The sequence below is a fragment of the Phodopus roborovskii genome, unplaced genomic scaffold (genome assembly GCF_943737965.1).
Source record: "Phodopus roborovskii unplaced genomic scaffold, PHOROB, whole genome shotgun sequence".
Taxonomy (NCBI): domain Eukaryota; kingdom Metazoa; phylum Chordata; class Mammalia; order Rodentia; family Cricetidae; genus Phodopus; species Phodopus roborovskii.
The window spans coordinates 33,191,304-33,212,253 of record NW_026126447.1 but is presented as its reverse complement, the minus strand read 5'-3'; the positions used below and the strand labels follow the sequence as shown (position 1 = coordinate 33,212,253).

Genomic DNA, 20,950 nt, shown 5'->3' with positions numbered 1-20,950 from the left:
AAAATACTCCTAAAATTCATATGGAATCACACAAGACCCCAAACATACAAAGCCATCATAAACAAACAGAACAAAGCTAGAGCCACCAACTATTTAATTTCAAAACACACTACAAAGCTATAGCGACAAACCACATGATACTGACACAAAACTGACATGTAGACCAACAAGACATACCAGAGATCCCAGACATAAATCTATACACTTAGGCCCTCCTGACTTTCAACAATGGTACCAACAACACGCAATGATGAAGAGTAAGAAAATGGATGACCAATTAAGAATAGACATTTCTCAAAAGAAGACATACAAATGACCAATAGGTATATGAAGAAGTGCTCAGTATCTCTTATCATCAGAATAGAAAAATTCAAAAGCACTTGGCTATCCCCTCATCCTTAGAAGAGCTATCACCAAAACAACACAAAGGGTACATGTTGACAAGGATGTAAAGAAAAGATACACACACACACACACACACACACACACACACACACACTGTGGGTAGAAATGTAAGTTAATATAGTTAGTGTGGAAAGCTTTTAAAAGTTCCTCAGAATTAAAAATAAAACAGCTACATGATCCAGAAAACCCACAACTTGGTGGCACATACTCAAATGAAATGGAATCAATGTCATATAAACACCTTCACCCCCATGTTTACAGAAGTAGTATTTACAATAGCTAAGATACTGAATCAAGCAAAGTGTCTGTCACTTTAAAACTTGTGAAGAAAATGTGGTATGCATACACAATGGAATACTACTTAGCTATGAAAGGAGGAAAGCCCATCATTTCAAACCACATGGGTGAACCTGGATGATGTTAAGTGAACTAAGCCAGGCACAGAAAGACAAATGGCACATGGCCTCGCATATGTGAAACCTAAACAGCTGATGTAAACAGAGAGTAGAATAGTAATTACCAGGGGCTGGCATGGTGTGGAGTGGGGGTAGAGATATATTAGTCAAAGGTACATAATTACAGGGGTAAGTTTAAGAAGTCGACTAAATGGCACCATCACCATAGTCAATGATGGCTTACTATATCATATTCTTGAAAAATATAGGAACAGTAAAGTTATGTTCTCATAACAAAGTAATGACTATGTGAGGCATTCACTTGTTAATTAGCTAGATTTGACTATTCACAACACAGACACACGTGTGTATGTGTGTGCAAATTTATATATATATAGATAGATAGATAAACATTTGTAAGATATTATAAACATATAAATAAATAAATGTAAACATATATCTCAAGATGTAATATCATATATATGCATAACATATATGTATACATGTAACACACGTCTATACATTTTGAAAAAATAATAAAAGGACATAGAGATGTAACTGAATGGCAGTATGCTTGCTCAGCAAGTGTGAGTTGCTGGGTTTGATCACCAACACCAAAAGAATTTTTAAAGCATGCATGGCAAAATCATTATTCAAGTTTTCTTAAGCATTTATTTTCAACAGATCAAATTCATTAAACATTTTAAAAATCACCATATTCTAAAATAAAGCTTTCAGAAGAAAGCATAAAATAACATCTTTATGACACTGAGGAAACAGAATTTGCCAAACAGTATCCAGAAAGCAGGAATCAAAATGTAAAACTAGCAGACAACATTCCAAACGGTCACAAATCTGAAGGTCGTGGCTCAGCAGTAGAGGAACACATGCATAGCAGGCAACACCTTATCCAGTCTCCAGAAACCCTGCCCCAAAGCAAACTGTTCTTCCATCAAATACATCAATAAGAAGCTAGATATAACTGTACATTCCTATCATCTAATAGTCATCAGGCTGAGGCAAGGGGATCACACATTTAGGCTAGCCCAGTTGAAAATATATTTGAAAAAAATCTTTAGGAGAATAAAAATATAAACATGAGCCACACTAAAGAAATATTCACAATTTCACAATATTGTTATCCAGAGAATATATATATGCATGTGTGTGTGTGTGTGTGTGTGTGTGTGTGTGTGTGTATAATTCGATAAGAAAAATCTATACAGCAGGGCTGAGGAGATGGCCCAGCAGGTAAAGGCTCTTGACGCTCAAGTCTAGAAACCTGACTTCAAACCTCAGACCCCACAGTGGAAGGAGAAAATCAACTCTTCAAAGTCAGGCTCCAACTTCTACACTTATGATATGGCACACATGACCCACACATATGTCATGCACACATACTAATAATTAAATAAATAATTAATTAATTTTTAAAATCTATGAATCGATAAGAACAACAACAAAGCCCAGTAAGAAAATTGGCAAATCCAGGCCATAATGGTACATGCCTTTAATTACAGCACTCTGAAGGCAGAGGCAAGCAGATCTTTGAGTTTTGGGCCAGAGGGAGTTCCAGGACAGCCAAAGCTACACAGAGAAACCCTGTCTTGAAAGAAAAAAAAATTGGCAAAAGTTATTAAATCAGATATTTTACAAAAGATTATATCCAGCTAGGCAGTGGTGATGCACGCCTTTAGTTCCAGCACTTGGGAGGCAAAGACAGGCTAGTTTGAGGCTAGCCTGGTCTACAGAGTGAGTGCCAGGACAGCCAGAGATACACAGAGAAATCCTGTCTTGAAAAACCAAAAAAAAAAAAAAATTATATCCAAGTGGCCTATATATTTATGACAAGATGTCTAACCCCTGAGTCATAATGGAAACTCAAATTATAACCATAGGGATCCACTCCATACCAGACAGGATGGCTAAAATTTTAAAGACTGAGAGCCTCAAAAGGCAAAGATGTGGTAAAACAAGATAATCCTCACACCTCTGATAATCTAAAGTTCTGTCCCCTGTGATGGAGATTCCTCATTGCCAACATGATTGCCTTGAGAACTGTTGACAAGATTAGGAAAACCACACTGCTGCTGTGACTGTGAGAATATTCCCAGAAGGGTTTGACTAAAGAAGGATGACCTACCCTGAATGTGGGTGGTGTCACTCCATGGGCTGCATATTTTTTTTAATCCAGATAATGCAGGTATTATCTAGCATCTATTATCTATCTAGCATCTGTCTGTCTATATTTCTATCTCTTTCTACTTAATGTGTACCCGAGTTGAGCAGTCTCTGCCATGTGGTGCTCCTCTTGTCATCATTTGCTGCTACATCACAGGCCATGGAGCCTAAGAAGATGGAGTGAAACCTCAGAAACTGTCAACCAAAACCAACAGTCCCTACTTTCAATATGCTCTCTCGAGTGTTTGGTCACAGCGAAAGTGAGAAAAAAAAAAAAAAAAAACGAAACCGGCCCCCTGAGAAGTGGGGTCATTTCTGTGACTACACTTGACTGAAAGACTCTACACTTAGACAGGAGTATGCAAGAGAAATTTGGAAAAATTAGAAGTGAGCCAAGAAAGTCCTGGCTATTGCAAGCAGAGATTACCAGGTGATTAAGTGAGAGTTCAAGGGACCAGAATGACAGCAGAAAGGTGGGTAATTGTCATCGTTTAAATGAGAAATGTCACCCAAAGGCTCATGCATTTGAACACTTGGCTCCCAGTTAGTGGTACTGGCTGTTTGGGGAGAATATGGAACTTTTAGGACATGTAGCCTTGATGGAGAAAGTATGTCAATAGGGGTGGGCTGTGAGGATTTATGGGCTTATTCCACTTCCTGCTCACTCTCTCTGGCTGTGATGTGATCTGGCTGCATGCTCTCATGCCTCCCTCGCCATCATGGACTCCTCCTCTAGAACTGTAAGACAAAGTAAGCATCTTTATTTGCTTTTGATCATTTTTTTTTTTCGAGACAGGATTTCTCTGTGTAACAGCCCTGGCTGTCCTGGAATTAGCTCTGTTACCAAGCTGGCCTCAAACTCACAGAGATCTGCCTGCCTCTGCCTCCCAAGTGCTGGGATTAAAGGTGTGGAATTTTTATCACAACATAAAAGTAACTAATACAGCAATAAAGATTATTCTCATGGGGTTTCAAATGAGAATAAGGATTCTATTGGGATTTGGGCTAAAAGCCATTCCTGCTGTCATTTTGGCAAAGAACTTGGTTACATTTTTATACATGACCTGTATCTTGCCAGGAGACTGAGTTTAAAGGTGATAGATTAATTGATCTGAGTGAGGAAATTTCAAATCAAACCAGAATTAAGACTGTGGTATGGTTATTGCTGGCTTCTTCTAGCCAAGTTTACAGTGAAAATAGGAAGAAAAATGCAGAGTATAAAGACTGGGAAAATTCACAATTTGGTCATAAAGCCAATGCAAAATCAGAGGTAAGAAAGATATGGTTTCTAAAGGATCTAGGATTATTTACAAGAAGTCAGATTAGTCGCATCAGAGAAAATGTGTCTTTACATGCTCTGAAGAACTGGCCAGAACTCACTGGTGACAGACTCATGAATATGAAATACTTTCCCTTGAGTACAGAGCATCTCTGAATCATACTGCTTGCACAAGCTGACCTAGAAAAAAAAAATTGTTTCTTCAGGATTAATTCTACTGTTCTGCAATCCAGGCACAGAGACCTCAAGCTTCAGCATGCCTTGGCATCTTCCACATGATACTATTTTTGCAGGTATGCAGAATATAAGAACTTCAGGGCCATTAATACTTCCATGTGATTTCAAAGACCTCGGAGATTAAGTAGTAATACGTGGTAGCCTCCAGACCACTGTAGGCAGCCCCTGAGGGGGGCAGTGTGTGAAACTGTGAGCACGAAGGCAAAGGAAACAATGGAGAACATAGGAAGTTAGCAATGCCAGGAATGTGGAACACATGCCAACAAAAAAACACAGGCAGAAAGCAGAGATAACACAAAAAATAAATCATATAGGCTCTGGCCTGCAAGGCCATAGGGATGGTGCTGCCTAAGCCACTGGGAGCTTAAGTTAATGCATGATGTGCTCAGATAACAAATACCAGACAAGGAGCTACAGGGTTTATATTGGCCCTGATGCACTTGGGTCTTGCTTTGGTCCATCCTTTCTTTCTGTACCATCATCTACCACATTTGGGATGGAATGTTTATCCTATGCCACTGGATGTTGACTAAAGGATGCTAACTCCTAGCCTGGAAGCTATGTTACAGTATAGAATCATCCAAGGACTCAGAATTTAACAGCACATTGCCTCTATGTCAGTGGTTCTCAACCTATGGGTCATAACCCCTTTGGGGGTTGAACAACCCTTTCACAGGGGTTGCCTAAGATGATCAGAAAACACAGATATTTACATTAAGATTCATAACATAAGATTCATAAGTATCGAACTTATAGTTATGAAGTAGCAATGAAAATAATGTTGTGGTTAGAGGTCACCACAAAATGAGGAACTGTATTAAAGGGTCACAGCACTGGGAAGGTTGAGAACCACTGCTCTGTGTGATGAGTGAGTTGTGAAAGCAAGACTGAACTTAGGAACTAGGATTGGCTGCAAATTTACTTAAGAAATGTCGAGATCTGAGTATTCTCTTCTTCTGGCTCTGAAGTGGGCAAGTGCCAGGCAGAAGAATAAAGGCTATGGGAACAACAGGGACTCAGGTGGGGGTTCACACTGGAATCAGAGAGTGAAAATAAATGATCATCTCATAAATACCTGAGTATTCATAAGCCCCCCAGTCCTCTTGAGTTGCTACACATTCTCACAAAGGAGAGTAAGCAGCAAGGCTGGTGGAGGCAGGCGCATGGGGCCTTGGTTATTCTGCAGTTGGTCTCTTGCAGTTTAACAAAGCCGGCCAAGCTGCATATGTGGCTTAGTGGTACCCTACCTTGTCTAGAAAGTTCATGACCTTTGACTCAATCCTACTACCATAAAATAGGTCCCCAATAAGTTAAAAAAAAATGCCTATTCCCCTAAAGACTGATAAAGACATGAGAAAAACATGCTGTAACCAGGATTAAAAATTACTATTTAAGAAACATTGAAGAGGGCTTCTAATAGGTCACAACTGACTACTACAGCACCTCACTACCCCCATGATTCATGGACCTGCAGGTCTTGGCATCTAAGCAGTGTATCTCTATAAGCCCATCCTCGCTTCCATGTCTTTACATTGTACTATCTCATTTGTCTGCATTGTTTTGTTAGACTTTTAATTTTTTTGAATGTGGTTTTCTGGCAAATCTATCAATGCAAGAATCTAATTTTAAGTGTGTTGCTATATTAGGCAGAGCAGTACATAAAACAGCCGACCCGACTCCACTCATTCATTCATTGACTCATCCATATGACTCCTCAGGCCTACCCTCTCTCATTCATTCACCACTGGCTTGGGCATTCCACCCAGGCCCCAAATTATTTAAAGATAGCAACTTCAAACTATAGTGTTCACATGAGAATTGATTCTTACAGTATGACAATGTCTGCCTTTATGTAGGCAGGCAAAACAGCATAAAGAATAGAGCTGTGACTAGCATGCTGGCACATTAGTAATCCCAACACTCTAGGAGATAAGGCAAGAGGGTTGCTAATTTAAAGGCACCCTGAACTATATAATGAGATCCTGTCTCAACAAAATAAAATAAATAAGTTGTTTGATCAAAGAAACATGCTGGAATCCTGGATCCAGCCCTGTCGCTGTGACAAAAATACTGTAGCTAATCAATACAGAAAGAGGAAAAGCTAGCCAAGCAGTGGTGGCACTTGCATGGGGTAGGGGGCAGGCAGATCTCGAAGTTTGAGGCCAGCATGGTCTACAGAGCGAGTTCAAGGACAGCCAGGGCTACAAAGAGAAACCCCTGTCGGGTGTGTGTGCGTGTGTGTGTGTGTGTGTGTGTGTGTGTGTGTGTGTGTGAGAGAGAGAGAGAGAGAGAGAGAGAGAGAGAGAGAGAGAGAGAGAGAGAGAGAGAGAGAGTAAAAGCTGGGTTTTGGCTAATGGGATCAGAGGTTTCCATCTTGGCCATCTCTTTTGCTTTGGGACCTGCGTGGGGGAAGGGGAAGGTGCATTAGTCTAGCAAAGTTGTCCATGTCATACCAACTTGGAAGCAGAAAGAAAAGATGAGCCAGGGCCCCCAAATTCCCTTTAGGAGCATACTGCCGATGACCACCTTCCTTCCACTAGGCTTACCCTCCTAATACTTCCTAATACTTCCACCATCTGCAATAACACCATCAGCAGGGGACTAAGCCTTCAAGGCATGAGCTTGGGGGGGGGGCAGACAGTTGTTATGAGAATAACAACCACCTACTAGCTGTCTGACTTTGAGCAGGTTATGGCTCGGCACTGAGCTTCAATGCCTCCATTCACAGAATGGATATACTAATGCCTACTTCTATGTGGCAGTACATCATTATAAAAATATCTCTTACATTCTAAGAGACTGGAAATTTTGCTGGACCTCACTACCAGAGTTAATGACACCCTGAGGTCACTTAAGACTTAAGATTGCTATTCTGGTATGCATTCCACCTGTTTGTTTAACCTGCTTTTAAGAGAACAATGTAACAGCCAACCTTGCTTGCCTTGAGATTCCATGTAATCAACTTTACAACCAAAACCAATGAATAGCTGTAATCTTAAATTATATACTCTTCCGCATTCTGACCCATGGGTAAGGCAAGTGTGTGTGCATGTAATGATAATAAACACTGGAAACAGCAAATAGGTTGAAAACAACCTTATAAAGCAAATATCCACCATAAATGTTGAAAGAGACATGAATACGGGTTGATAAATCTATGTGCAGTGGTGTTTACAGTACAGCTTGGGTCAGCATGGGGCCATTAGAGTCACTAAGGTTTCATTCCCTGTTAAAGATTTCTATAAAGTATTCCTATGTGACTCTTTCTGTGCTGTTTAAGAAACACAGACCAAAGCCCTTTGTTAGAGACACAGACACAGACACTAACAGACACAGACAGCACAAACACAGGGAGAGACAAGACAGCATTCAGGCAGGCATAGATCCAGACTCATAAAACAGGTCTGAGATAATGGACAACACAGGTGGAAATAAGTAGAGTATTCAGATCTTGGCTCATGGTTAAATTCCTCAAGGAGAAATGTGTTTTATTTCCTTTCTACAATGCAACACTGACACATTGGGTACTGTGTGGTTATTTACCAATGTACTTAAACCAACACATCTCTGGGGGTTAGCAATAGAGGTGTCCAAGCACTCAGTAAAGAGCAGCAAGTAGCAACTTTGTTCCAATTCACTAACCTACTCTGTAACATTTTTAAATCAAACTCTTTCTCAAAGGAGTTACAGCAAATATCACACATTCTTCCAGTCCTTTCTCTTGTGGTGCCCTGCATTTATCAAGCAAGATGAAACCGTCCATGGGTTTTTTAATCCTAAGAAGTGATGGATACTAATTGATCAAATGAGAAAAACAAAATGATCCCCATTCTAGGTAAATGAGAATTCTGCTAGTATAGTGGACCAAACTCCCATAATCAGTTGGGTTTTCCTCAAAAGAGAAGGGCATGAGATGAGATGGATGATGTGGACCACTGTGATGCAAAAATGCCCAGGATCTTCAAGCTGAATGGTCTCAGCCTTGCTCACCAGTGGAGAGGGCACCTAAGATAAGAGGACGTGATGATGGCACCACACATTTAGAGCAGGATTTTCCAGAAATGGGAGTTACCAAGGTAATGGAAAGGAGTGTGCAGGAGTTGTGGAGCTCAAGTCCCAGCAGAAACTGGTTTTTGTGACTTTCCCCAGGAATTAGGAAGGTGGCAGGCTAGAGATGGACCCTGGGACTCAGGCTTAGAGGAAAAAAAAAAAAAAGCCTAAGCCAGGTAAAGCTGGGCTCACAGCCTGCATATTTATTTGGTGGAAGGAGGGACAATGGGTCATCTACATATCACAGAATGGCACACACAGGTGTGTGAAGATATTCACATACTGCTGGTAAGAGTGGGAAATGGTACACACTTTGAACAACAGCTTGGCAATGCCTTTTACTTGAGTTCTTTTTCACTTGGAAATGAAATCTTAGTTTCACACAGGAAGTTATATACAGATATTCACAGCAGCTCTGGTCCCCATAGACAGGACCACGAAATGACTCACACGTCTTTCAAGGCTGAATAAACAAGCTATGGTGTGGGCACACCACAGACTACAGCTGTATTGGTCCACACCACCTCCATTATCCTGGAGAAAACCAGGCTGGGTGGGAAAAAAAAAAAAGCCAATCATATGTCACAACTTCATTTTTGCAAAACTTACAAAGTAACAATTAAAATGAAGAAGAACAAGTAAAGTGTCATAGATTAAAGGAAAGGGATGGCTATGAAGGAGTAACACAAGGAAGTCTATAGTAAGTCTATAGCCATGATTTAATTGACTGTCTTGAGTAAAGTAGTGGTTACTTAAAATTGCAAGTATGCTAAAACCTTCACAAAGCTATACATACAAACACACAGATGAGACCATGTGTGATTCATACAACCTAAATAGGCATAACAATGTACAAGTGTCAGTTTCCTATTTGTGATACAGTATAGCAGGCATAGGAGGTTTAATGGAGCCTAGGAGACAGATCAGTGAATAAAACTCTTGCTGGGCAAGCATGAGGACCAGAGCCTAGATCCTCAGAATCCAAGTAAAAGCTGGGCAGGCATAGTGCTGCTTATAAAACCAGCACCAAGAAGGCAGAGACAGGAGGACTAGAGGGCAGGCTAGCTACCTATACTATCCAAATTGGAAGGTCTGGGTTTTCAGCAGGACATCCCACCTCAATAAGCAAACTGGAGAGCAATCAAACAAGACATCTGGCATCAACTTCAGACCTGCACACAGCATACACATGCACACATGTGTAATCACATGAAAATGAATAAATAAGCATAGTTTCACACAGAGGGAACAGGAAAGATGCACTGGACTTCATGGTGCATTTCTGAAATACTTGGCAACTCTGTAACTCGTTGATTTGTTGTTGTTGCTGCTGCTGTTGCTATTGTTGGTTTTTCATCTCTTTGTGTTCATCTTTTAGCTGAGCAGTGAAGCAGACTTGAACTCACCACTCTCTTGTTCAGGTGCTGGAGGTATGTATTGTGATGTGAGCTGGTTGGGTTTTTTAATCAATAGTATAATAAACTGCACACTAGTATGCTAGGTTCCATATGAAACAACAGGATGCAATTGTGATGAGACAAAATGACCTCTAGGGTTTGTGATTCCTGTGGAGTTTGACACTGAAAGAGCTCCTTTTGATCTCGTAGGAACTGAGGAAGACAGCATCTGCATGGTCCAACTGCCCTCCTCACACCTCCTTGGAGATACTAGGGATAAAAAAGCAAGAAGCTCTGCCCCAGAGGTGAACAGATAAAGTCCTCCAGTCCATCTTTCATCTCTTCCTGTCTGGTGTCATTTAACACAGTTTCTCCCTAAGCAGCCCAGCCTAAGCCTTGTACTACCATTTCCTTCATCCAAGGAAGACTGGCTCTAGTCATCGCCATGGACCTAGAGGAGAGACATGAAATTGACCAATTGATGTATTGGTTTCCAGGCTTTAAGGGAATAGGAGTTTTATAAGCTTCCCCATGCACTAAACACAGCATTTTGCTTAAAATCAAAGGAACTGAAATTGTTTTACATTTGAATAGACACAAAACACATCCCTATGATGGCTCTCTCTGATAGTCTGGCCAATTTTTTAGCCAAACATAGCAAAAAATTCCTAACATGCTTAAAAAAAAAATAATCACGTAGGCTGAGCATGGTGACTCATGCTTGTAACCCCAACTTTGAGAGAGTGAGGCAGTAGGATAATGAATTTGAGGCCAGTCTGGGCTACACATCAAGATTTTACCTCAAAACAAAACAAAAAATAAAAAATTAAGAGGAATTTACACATGCTACAATATGGATGAAATCTGAAAGCTTTGCATTAAATAAAAGCAGCCAGATGTGAAAAATTATATTCTGTGATTATATTTATGCAAAACTGTAGTTATATCTTGCTTGTACAAATAAAGCTTGTCTGAAGTCCAGAGAATGGAGCTTGCCACTAGCTAGGCATAGAGGTTTGGATGTTGGATGATGGGGGATGTCCTTCTGCATGCTGTGAATATATGTTTCCCTTATTGGTTGATGAATAAAGCTGTTTCAGCCAATGGACAGACAGGATTTAGCCAAGTGGGAAATCCAAACAAGGACAGAAAAAGGTAGCAGGCGGAGTCAGGGAGATGCCATGTAGCCAAGGAAGCAAGAGACATGGGCATCACTGATAAACCAAAAACACGTGGGCATACACATATTAATACACAGACTAATAGGAATGGCTTAATAATCAAGAGAGCACTATCCAATAAAAAACCTGAGCCATCAGCCAAACAGTTTATAATTCATATAAGCCTCTGTATTTGAGACTGAACAGTTGCAGGTCTGGGCAGGACAGAAACAAAATGTCTAGACTAGGCATACTTCATAAGGGTAAATTTTCTTGTATCTGAAGTCTATCTCAATTTTTTAAAGTACCATGGTATTTCACTCATAAAATTTCAAATCTAATTTTTCTTTTTCTTTTTATGTTTTTCCATGCTGAGTCAAACATAGGCCTTGTGCACACCAAGCAAGTGCTTGGCTCAGCCAAAAGACACCATTTTACTAGTATGCAAACCTCCACACAACTCTAAAACTCACATGAACCCAGTGTGAAAACCTCTATGGCAGAACCTGCTGCTCCCACTTATTCAAATGAGAAAAACAGCAGGTATGAAATAGCTGAGTGGTGTCAGAGAGTAAGCAGAAACACCCACTTCCCCACTTCCAGGACAACGGGTGCCTCTTCTACCTAGCTGCTTCATTTCTTTAAAGACCAAAAGTAACCCTCTCGTCCACTGAAATGAGCAAGAAAGGAATATCACAAAAAGAAAGGGAAGGGAAGGTAGGGAAGGGAGGGAGGGGTGGGAAGGGAGGGGAGGGAGGAGAGGGGAGAGGAGGGAGGAGAGGGGAGGGAAGGGGAGAGCAGGGGAGGGGAGAGCAGGGGAGAGAAGGGAGGAGAGGGAGGGGAAGAGAGGAAAGGGGAGAGAAGGGAAGGGAAGAGGAAGGGAGGGGAAGGGAAGGGGAGGGGAAGGGGAGGGAGGGGAAGGGAAGGGGAGGGGAAGGGGAGGGGAGGGGAAGGGAAGGGGAGGGGAAGGGGAGGGGAGGGGAAGGGAAGGGGAGGGGAAGAGAAGGAGAGGGGAAGGGAGGCCTATCTGGATCATATCCACCATCTCATTTACCAGGGATTTGAATTAGCTCCCTAACTCACACAGTGTCCTGCTGGGCTTCAGAAGATACAGTACCGGTTTATAAGTCCCCTTTCCATAACTGAAGACCTAGTAATCAAGATGAGCTGCTGTGAGTATAACACCAATTTTTGAGTTACTGAAAGTGTAGAAAATGGGATGCCGAGTTAAGAGAAGAAAGAATATGATGACAAATAGGAAAGAATGTGTGAGCACGAAACGAACGAACGCAGAGCCTCTGCAGCTGTCATCTCCAAGAAACAAGATCATCGATTACAGGTTTTCTCTGTACTTTCCTGGATGTTTGTAAATCTCTTTGGGGAGTATATATGCTTTTACCTATTCAGTATCAGGTACTGTGCTTGGCGTTTTCAATGTACTATTGCTAATTTTATAACAACTTTGTAAGTATTACTATTTCCTTCTCAAAACCACAGAGACTGAGCCAGAAAGGTGGTTCAGCGGGTAAACCCCTGATGACCTTGAGTTTGATCCCTGGGACCCGCTTATTTGAAAGAAGCAACCCACACACACAGCTTGTTCTCTGACCTTCATACACTTCACATGGCATGCAGGTATCCGAGTCCATACACACAGACACAAAATTAATAAATAAAAACACTTTAAAATATTTTAAAAATAAATTGTCAAGTGTGATGGCACATACCTATTATAAGGATTCAGGCATTATGCTGGCCTGCCCCTGTCTCTAGCAGAATGCACTCAGGCAGTACTCTGGTCAGCCCAGGTGCAAAGGACCCCTTTAAAAGAAAGACCTCTGCAAACTTACACTTTGTTTCTGCTCTCTCTTTCCTGCTCTCTTTCCGTCTCTCTTTCCTGCTGTTCCCCTGGGGCAGACAGGACTCTTCCTGTCTCCCTCTTCTCTTCTGTCCTCTCTCTGTCTCTGTGTCTCTTTACCTCTTTTCTCCCCCTGCCCCCCAATGAAACTTCTCACTAAGCTCTGTCTGCCTGGCATGTTTGTCCACCATCTCAGTCACACTCGCCTGCCAAGGTCCTCCTCAATCATTATCATAACACCTATAATTCCAGCATTTGGGAGGCCAAAACTGGAGAATTGCCACAATGCAAGGCCAGGCTGAACTATCGCCTCTCTCTGTCTCTCTCTGTCTCTCTCTGTCTCTCTCTGTCTCTCTCTCTCTCTCTCTCTCTCTCACACACACACACACACACACACGCACACACACACACACACACGAGATAATGAGGCTTCACAGACTGAACTATCTCCTTTCTCTCTCTCTCTCTCTCTCTCTCTCTCTCTCACACACACACACACACACACACACACACACACACACGAGATAATGAGGCTTCAGGAAAGTAAGGGACTTACTCACTTGTGGTTTTCTCCCTCTCCGTTTCCTTCCCTTCTTTTCCTCTGTCCCCATCCCACACCTGAAGGCCTAAGGTGTGTTCAAATTTTATATAGCAATTAAAAATGTAAAAGCCATGCAAGAGAAAATGCAGAAGGCCCTGGGAGTAGGTTATGGGCCAGACCTGGAGTCAGAGAGCTCTCTGGAGACCATGCCACTGCCAAAAAGAGGGGGACCCTGAGCCAGGCTGACAGGAGAAATGGAAACATAGTACAAGCAGAAAGAATAGCATATGGGAAGCAATCCAGCCCGGTGGCTACCAGTTCCAAGCTGAGCATGTGCAGATAGCTATGCGTTATGGTTTGGATATTAAACCTCACCCAAAGAGCTATATGCTGAAAGCCTTGGGAGGTGGGGGGACCAGTGGAGAGAAGGGCTTAGTAGAAAAGTTGGGCAACCGAGGCATGTCCTTGAAGGAGATCCTAGAACCCTGGATCCTGTCCGGCCCCTCTCTCTTCCCCCCACTCTTTTCTTGGCTGCCAGGAGGTTAATAAGCTTTACCTACAACACTGTCCCATCATGATACACTGTCAGACCCATCATGATACACTGTATCAACAAAGCACCAAAGCAGTAAGGCCAATCAATGACCAAGGACCGAAATCTCGGCAGCTGTGAGCCAAAATAATCTTCTCTGCCAGCGGCAATTCTTCTCAGGGGTCTTGTCACAGTGACAGAAAGCTAACAGTATGTGATATGGACATGCATATTTATGAGTGCATATGCATATAACTGTATGTCTTAGTACCTTGATTTTAATATTGACATCTTAGTAATTATTAATACTTGTTGGCTAAGTTTTAAAGATTTATAGTTTAAAGTCTGGGCTCCCAAGCCAAAAATCCCATCACTGTATCCTCAGCAGGCCATGTCTCACAAGGGAGGGAGGAAGAGAGCTGGCACCATCTTTCTTGTCTTACCCTACTTTCTTGGGGTGTGTTGTTTGTAAGACAGTGTCTCTATATGTAGCCCTGGCTGTCCTAGAACATGCTATGTAGGCCAGGCTGGCCTTGAACTCACAGACCCACCTGCCTCTGCCTTCCGAATGCCGCTGCCACCACAACCAGCTCTTTATCCTACTTTTGTGGCATTAAAGCAAATCCCTTCCTCAGGGGGGACCTCTCCCAACACCTTTCCAGATTTTTCCATTTATCTTGCAGCAGCAGGAGTCACAGCCGGTTCAATTTCTGCTAACTACTGCCACCCCCTCAACTTGGAAAATGGATTCTAAATTTAAACAACACAACACCAAACTAAAAATGGCCCAGAGAAGAACAGCCATACCTTGAATCAGGCTCTTGTTAGATTTCACAGGCACAAAGTCTCTCTCTCTCTTTCTCTCTCTCTCATTCTCATATGTGATCAAATGATTCTTAGGTGATAATTTTAAAAAAGAAGAAGCAGCAGCTCCAAGGTTACAGTTTGAGATAAGTGGCTGTTTTTAAATGGCCAGGAAAAAGGATGAGGACAAGAGAGAAAAACAGAAAGGGGGAAGGTGCTGAGTCATGCGGGATGCTTTAAGGATTCGAGAGCATCCTCTAGTCCCCATGTCCAGTCCCTCACTCTCGGATCAGCAAGTTTAAAACTATCAAAGAGTAAGAATCAGAAGGCCTGACCTCGGGTTCTAGGGCATCCACAGCTCCCAGGTAGCATGCCTTTCCCATGACTTCATTCATAAAAATGAAGCTGACCTTGAGTGGTCCCCTGGCTTGCTTTGTCCTTGGAACTTTTTTCTAAAGAGTTTGACGTCATCAAGGAATGGTGGCTTGTTCTTGTGATCCCAGCACTCAGGAGGCAGAGGCAGGAGGATGGCTGCAAGCTCACCTGGTGAACATATCTGAGCTCAAGGTCAGCCACGACTACATAGTGAAAACCCACCTCAAATTCAAAAATTTAAAAAAAAAGACATATAACATCAAAGCATTGGGTTTTTACAATTTTTATTCAGGTGTGTAACCTATGTGCTGAGAATGAACAGAGTGCATGTTCAGCTCAGGGTGCTCCCACATTGCACTTCGGTCCGATAACTGACAGCACACTGTGACACCCCAAGGCCCCTTGCTTGGCACATCTTCTGTACTAGAAGTGGAGTAGGGAGGCACACCAAGACGCAAAGGAAGTACCAGTTTGTCTCTTGGTCTAATATTACTAGAAAACGTGAAAACTCTTTGTACAGTATCCACAACTGCACACCATGGATCAGCTCAGGGCCTCCCAGCTCTAGGCCATTTTACTCTCCTGATGAATCAAGAGCTGCCATAATGGGCATTTGTGAAGAAAGGAGAGTTGGGTGCACAATTGTTCAGACAACGAGCCAGTGCTATGTACAATGTCTATATGCCAATAAAAACTGAAAATGGTTTTTGTTTGTTTTTGTTTGTTTGTTTGTTTAACATTTAAATGCTAATAGAGTATCTGCCAGCTTGGGGTTTTGTTGGTGGTTTAGTTTGGTGTGGTTTTGAGATAGGGCCTCACTGTTTCCCAGGCCAGCCTTGAACTTCTGGGCTCAAATGACCCTCCCAGCTCAGCCTCCATAGTGCATGGCATCTTCTTGATTTCTCCCAGAATTGTATTCACCCAGTGTGGCACTACCCTTCAAACGGCAAGGGTGACCTGGGCATGGTGGCTCACAACTGTTATCTTAACACCCAGGATTCAGAGGTAGGGAAACTGATACATCATCAAGATCAGCCTGGTCTATATAGCAAATTCCAGAACAGGTTTTATGGCTATGCAGAAAAGGAGGGGGAAAATGCCAACACCAGCAGGGCAAGGTGGCTCATGCCTGCTATTCTAGCTTGGGGGGCTGAGGCACCATGACTGGTGTGAGTTCAAGGCCAACCTGGGCAACACAGTGGGTTCCAGGCCAGCCTGGGTTATAGAATTAGACCTTCTCTCAAAAAAGTGAACTGTTCTAGAGAGGTGGCTCAGGATTACAAGTGCATTCTGCCTTTCCAAAGGATGAAAGTGCAAGTTCCAGCACCCACATTGGCTTGCAACCCTGTAACCAGCTCCAGGAGATCTGACACCTTGTTTTCAACTCCTGGAGCACCTGGACACACATGACATTCATTCACACAGACATACACACATAGACATTCGTAAAAACAAGAGTAAATCTTTGTTCTTAAGAAAAAAAATTGAAACAATCAACACACCTAAAATATAGATCCAAGCAACTTTAGTATGCTCATATTTTAAAGTACATAATAAGTATATATGCTATAAACATATGCAGGGCCTCAAAGCAGATCTCATATTTTTTCTAAGAACTAATATATCCACAGTCTGTCCATCCTCTCACTACAGTAGAAGTTAAACTAGAAGTCAAGAGCAAAGAAGTAGCTAGATAGAACTACTTACTTCCCTAGTAATGAAGTACACTTTTATATGAGCTTCTGAGAAAAAAAAAGATATTTAAATAGTTTAGAATAACTAATTATGACACAACACTTGCAGGATTTACAGCAGCCATGCTCAAAGGAAATGTATATATGCTTGCTCCTTCTCCCATGTGGGTTCCAGGCATCAAACTCAGGGCCTCAGGCTTGGCAGCAAGTGCCTTTACACTAAGCCATCGTGTCAGCCCTCTATTCATCATTTTAAGAGAGATCCTAGCTAACGCTCAAGTAAGAGAAGGTTAAAATATGTGTAAGAATTGGAAATGGGGAAATAAAACCTGTCTTAATTACAGAAAAATGTCAACACAGGAAATCCTTCCAAATCTAAAAACTATTCAAGTTAATAGGGGCATTTCTCAAGATCACTGGAACAAAGCCAACACATAGAAAATGCATCACATTTCTATATCCCAGGAACAACTCAAAAATGAAAACTCCGAAGGCCAGCTCCAGCAGCATAGAGCAGAATTGGTACCCGCAGCATCACTGTCCAGCAGATTTGTATGCCTGATGTCCCATCACTGGATATGATGGTACTTGTTTATGACCTCAGCATCCCAGGAGACCGAGGCAGGAGGAGCAAGTCAAAGACCAGCCAGGAATGAACCAAGTTCAAGATCAGTGAGAGCTGCATATGCAGTGAGATCTTGTCTCAAAAGCGAAAGAAAAGGAAAAATAGTGTCATTTCTGTTCAGCTCAATTTCAGTAACAAACTGTCATATACTGTTTCCATCTTTTTTTTTTTTTTTGGAAAGGCACCAAAATTATTACAGGATGGAATATATACTGTTAAGAAGTTTTAATGTGAACTTAAACTCTTTATAAAGCAGGAAGGTCAAGAGTAAGACGTACAGATAAGAGGGTTTGCTTCATATGCAGAAGGCCCTGAGTTTCATCCCCAGCACTGCACAAAACAACCCAAAACAAAAAGAGGAAAGGAGTCAAAACCAAACCATTTTTATATAAATATTAAAATATACAGCCAGCTTGTGGTGGTAGCACATGCCTTTAATCTCAGCACTTAGGAGGCAGAGGCAGGTGGATCTCTGTGAGTTAGAGGCCAGCTTGATCCACAGAGCTAGTTCTAGTCTCAAAAACAAAAACAAGAACTAAGTGTTAAATGACATCTAAATTGAGACCGGTATAGTGTGAATCAGACTCCTCCAGAGGTGTGAATGAGAAAAACTGCTCCAGTGTCCCAGGACAGCCAAAGCCACACAGGGAAAACATGCCTCAATAAATAATAAATAAGTAAATAAATCAGGAGTAACTGGAAAAATATTTAGACTCAGTGGGTAAGAGCACTTGCTCTGTAAGCATAAGGACTTGCGTTCAAATTGCAATCACCCATGTAAAAAGCTGGGCATAGCTGTGAGTGACTATACCCTCCGCACTGGCACGGTACTGGAGGGTGGGAGGCTGGCCAGTCAGCTTAGCAAAAATGGTGAGCTTCTACTTCAGTGAGTAACCTAGCTCAGAGCAATGGAGGAAGACACCCAGCATCCTATTCTAGCCTCCACATCCCACAAATGCCCATGCATCAAGTAGAAATTAAATAACACATTAATAAAATATATGCATTGCAACTTAAGCACTATGTTACAATGTAGCCATGCAATGCACCGAGCAGAAAGTAAATAACATTTTAAAAATAAAATATATGTATTGCAATGTGTAAGCATTCAAGCAGAATCATGCTACAATGTAGCCAGGTATTTGTAGTTGCATATAGACTGAATGAGAAAGATAAATTGTATTCCAATTTCTTCCCACTGCCCTGCAAAATATGCAACATTGCTTTAGGTGAGTTATTCTGAAATAAAATTGTTACAAACTTTCTTAGATTTGATAGCACTTTTAATCCTGGAAATTTCATGTTATGTATAAGACCAATATATATTCTAAGCTCAGAAACTACAAAAGTTTCACCTCTTCAGCAAAAACATTTGAAAGTTACATATCCCATAAGCTAATTCAAACAGTTCTGGTTTCTCCCTGTGAATGCTACAAAATGAAAAACATATAACAGATTTCTAGTGTGCATACTGTTTTCATTAATAACCATTGGCATGGACAAATTTCCAGTCTTATCACATGCCCTGGGCCCCTGAGAAATCACATGATATTTCTGTAGATATTTCTTTCCTGAAAAAATATTTCACCAGTCCAACGAAGCAAAGGTAGCCATGAAGAAAAGCCCTTGTGTTTTCTCTGAGACATCAAAAGGAGTCATGATGGTTAAGGAAAATAAAAACTAACATTTTTATCCTTTTTTTTGATTGAAGAATAGAGACCATATTTAATATGTGAGGCCTGAAGTCTGGGTCTGACCTTGCTCAGCTCCCAATCAGATTCTGCAATGTCTTCTAGTGAGAACATCCAGGTTCCTGTACCCCAGACAATGCTGAAACTTTAGTCTCAGCACATTCAAATGTTAGGCACATCCTCATTTGCTCATAGAATGTTGTGTTTATTAATATTAGATAAAATCCCTCAAAATACATAAACATGGGACAAGAAATATTTTCTCTGCCTTTTATATTTTAAAAAAAAATCCACTCCCCCCTTTTTTTTTTTAGCTTCTCTTCTTGTCCTTTAATCTTTTCTTCTAAGACCTTATTGATTCACAGACTTTAACATGTTTATTTTTCAAACAAAGTAGAAAATTAGTCAAAAACCATTATTATATTTTCTAGAATTCATGTTTATGTTTCTCTTCTTTATACAAGGTAAATTAATTCTAATATGACTATAGGCAATTTTATCTTCTTTATATTTTTGTTATTATTCAATTATGTACATGTGTGTGTGTACGTGTGTGTGTGTGTGTGTGTGTGTGTGTGTGTGTGTGTGTGTGTGTGTGTGTGCCTGAGGAGGTCAGAGGAACTTCAGATCCCCTACAGCTGGAGTTATAGGAAGTTGTGAGTTGCCTGATGTGGGGACTAAGAATCAAACTCAGGTCCTCTGCAAGACCAATACATGCAATACATGCATTTAACTGCTGAACAATCTCTCCAGACCCTACATAATTTTTTGATGCTAATTTTATGGAGTGACTTGTCTGCAAACCCCTACCTACCTGAGAAGTGGTTAGTGAGGTGAAAAGACCTGAGTTTGAATAAATTCTACCGCTTTCTGTCTATAAGCTTTAGACATGAAATACCACCTACCTTGCACGACTAGGACAACATGTAAAGCACCCGGCAGACAACTTTTCACAAATGCATTGTTCATTAAATAGGCTCTAGGATGATTATTACTAAAATTAGCAGCCATGCTTGTCAATATCTAGTTAATTCCTTCAACTATTTTAATTGTCTTATACATATGGTTTTTCCTGGCTTGCAAAGCATTTTGAGATGAAGTTATAAAGAGGGCATAAGTTATAAAAGGCCTTCATAGTTAAAACCCTCACTGGGCTATCTGAGATGTCATGAGAACAGGGCAATGAAAGGAAGGCAGTTATTAAACCACAATCTAACATTTCCCGAACAACAGTCATGTGGCAGTAGCTCGTTAAAATTCAAGTTCTGTTTGCCAACATACTGAGCATGCACTGGCTCCAACTACCTCTTGCAATCCACCTGGTTCCTTTGTTAGTCTTTTTGGGAACTGACTTCTAAATAATTCCCATATTTTGGTACTTTTTCAGGGGCCCTTTTCAGCATGAAGACTCTACAGTTTTGGTACATTTATTTCAGATTCAGATCAACAACTGGTACTTTGCCTCCCCAAAATAGCTCTCATGGTCTTGTGGACATACTCATAACCTCTTTCAACAGTTCTGTGTATGCACCTGGATGCATATGCACACTCACCTCTGTACACTCTCTCTCACACACACTCAGATCCACTCCTGAACACAGACCCATCTCCCAACACAGAAAGAAATTGACCTGAAAGGCTCTTGGGAGACCCTAGACACACATTAATTCATGACCTGTTTGGAGGCTTAGACACCTTTTCAAATCAAAGGGAGATGGCTGACTCT

At 41.4% G+C, this 20,950-nt stretch overlaps 1 protein-coding gene across 5 annotated transcripts in view; it reads right to left on the bottom strand.

The window, feature by feature from the left end:
- Dnajc6 (DnaJ heat shock protein family (Hsp40) member C6) overlaps positions 1 to 20,950 on the bottom strand; it is a 153,141-nt gene that overhangs the window by 118,483 nt on the left and 13,708 nt on the right. The window lies entirely within an intron of this gene.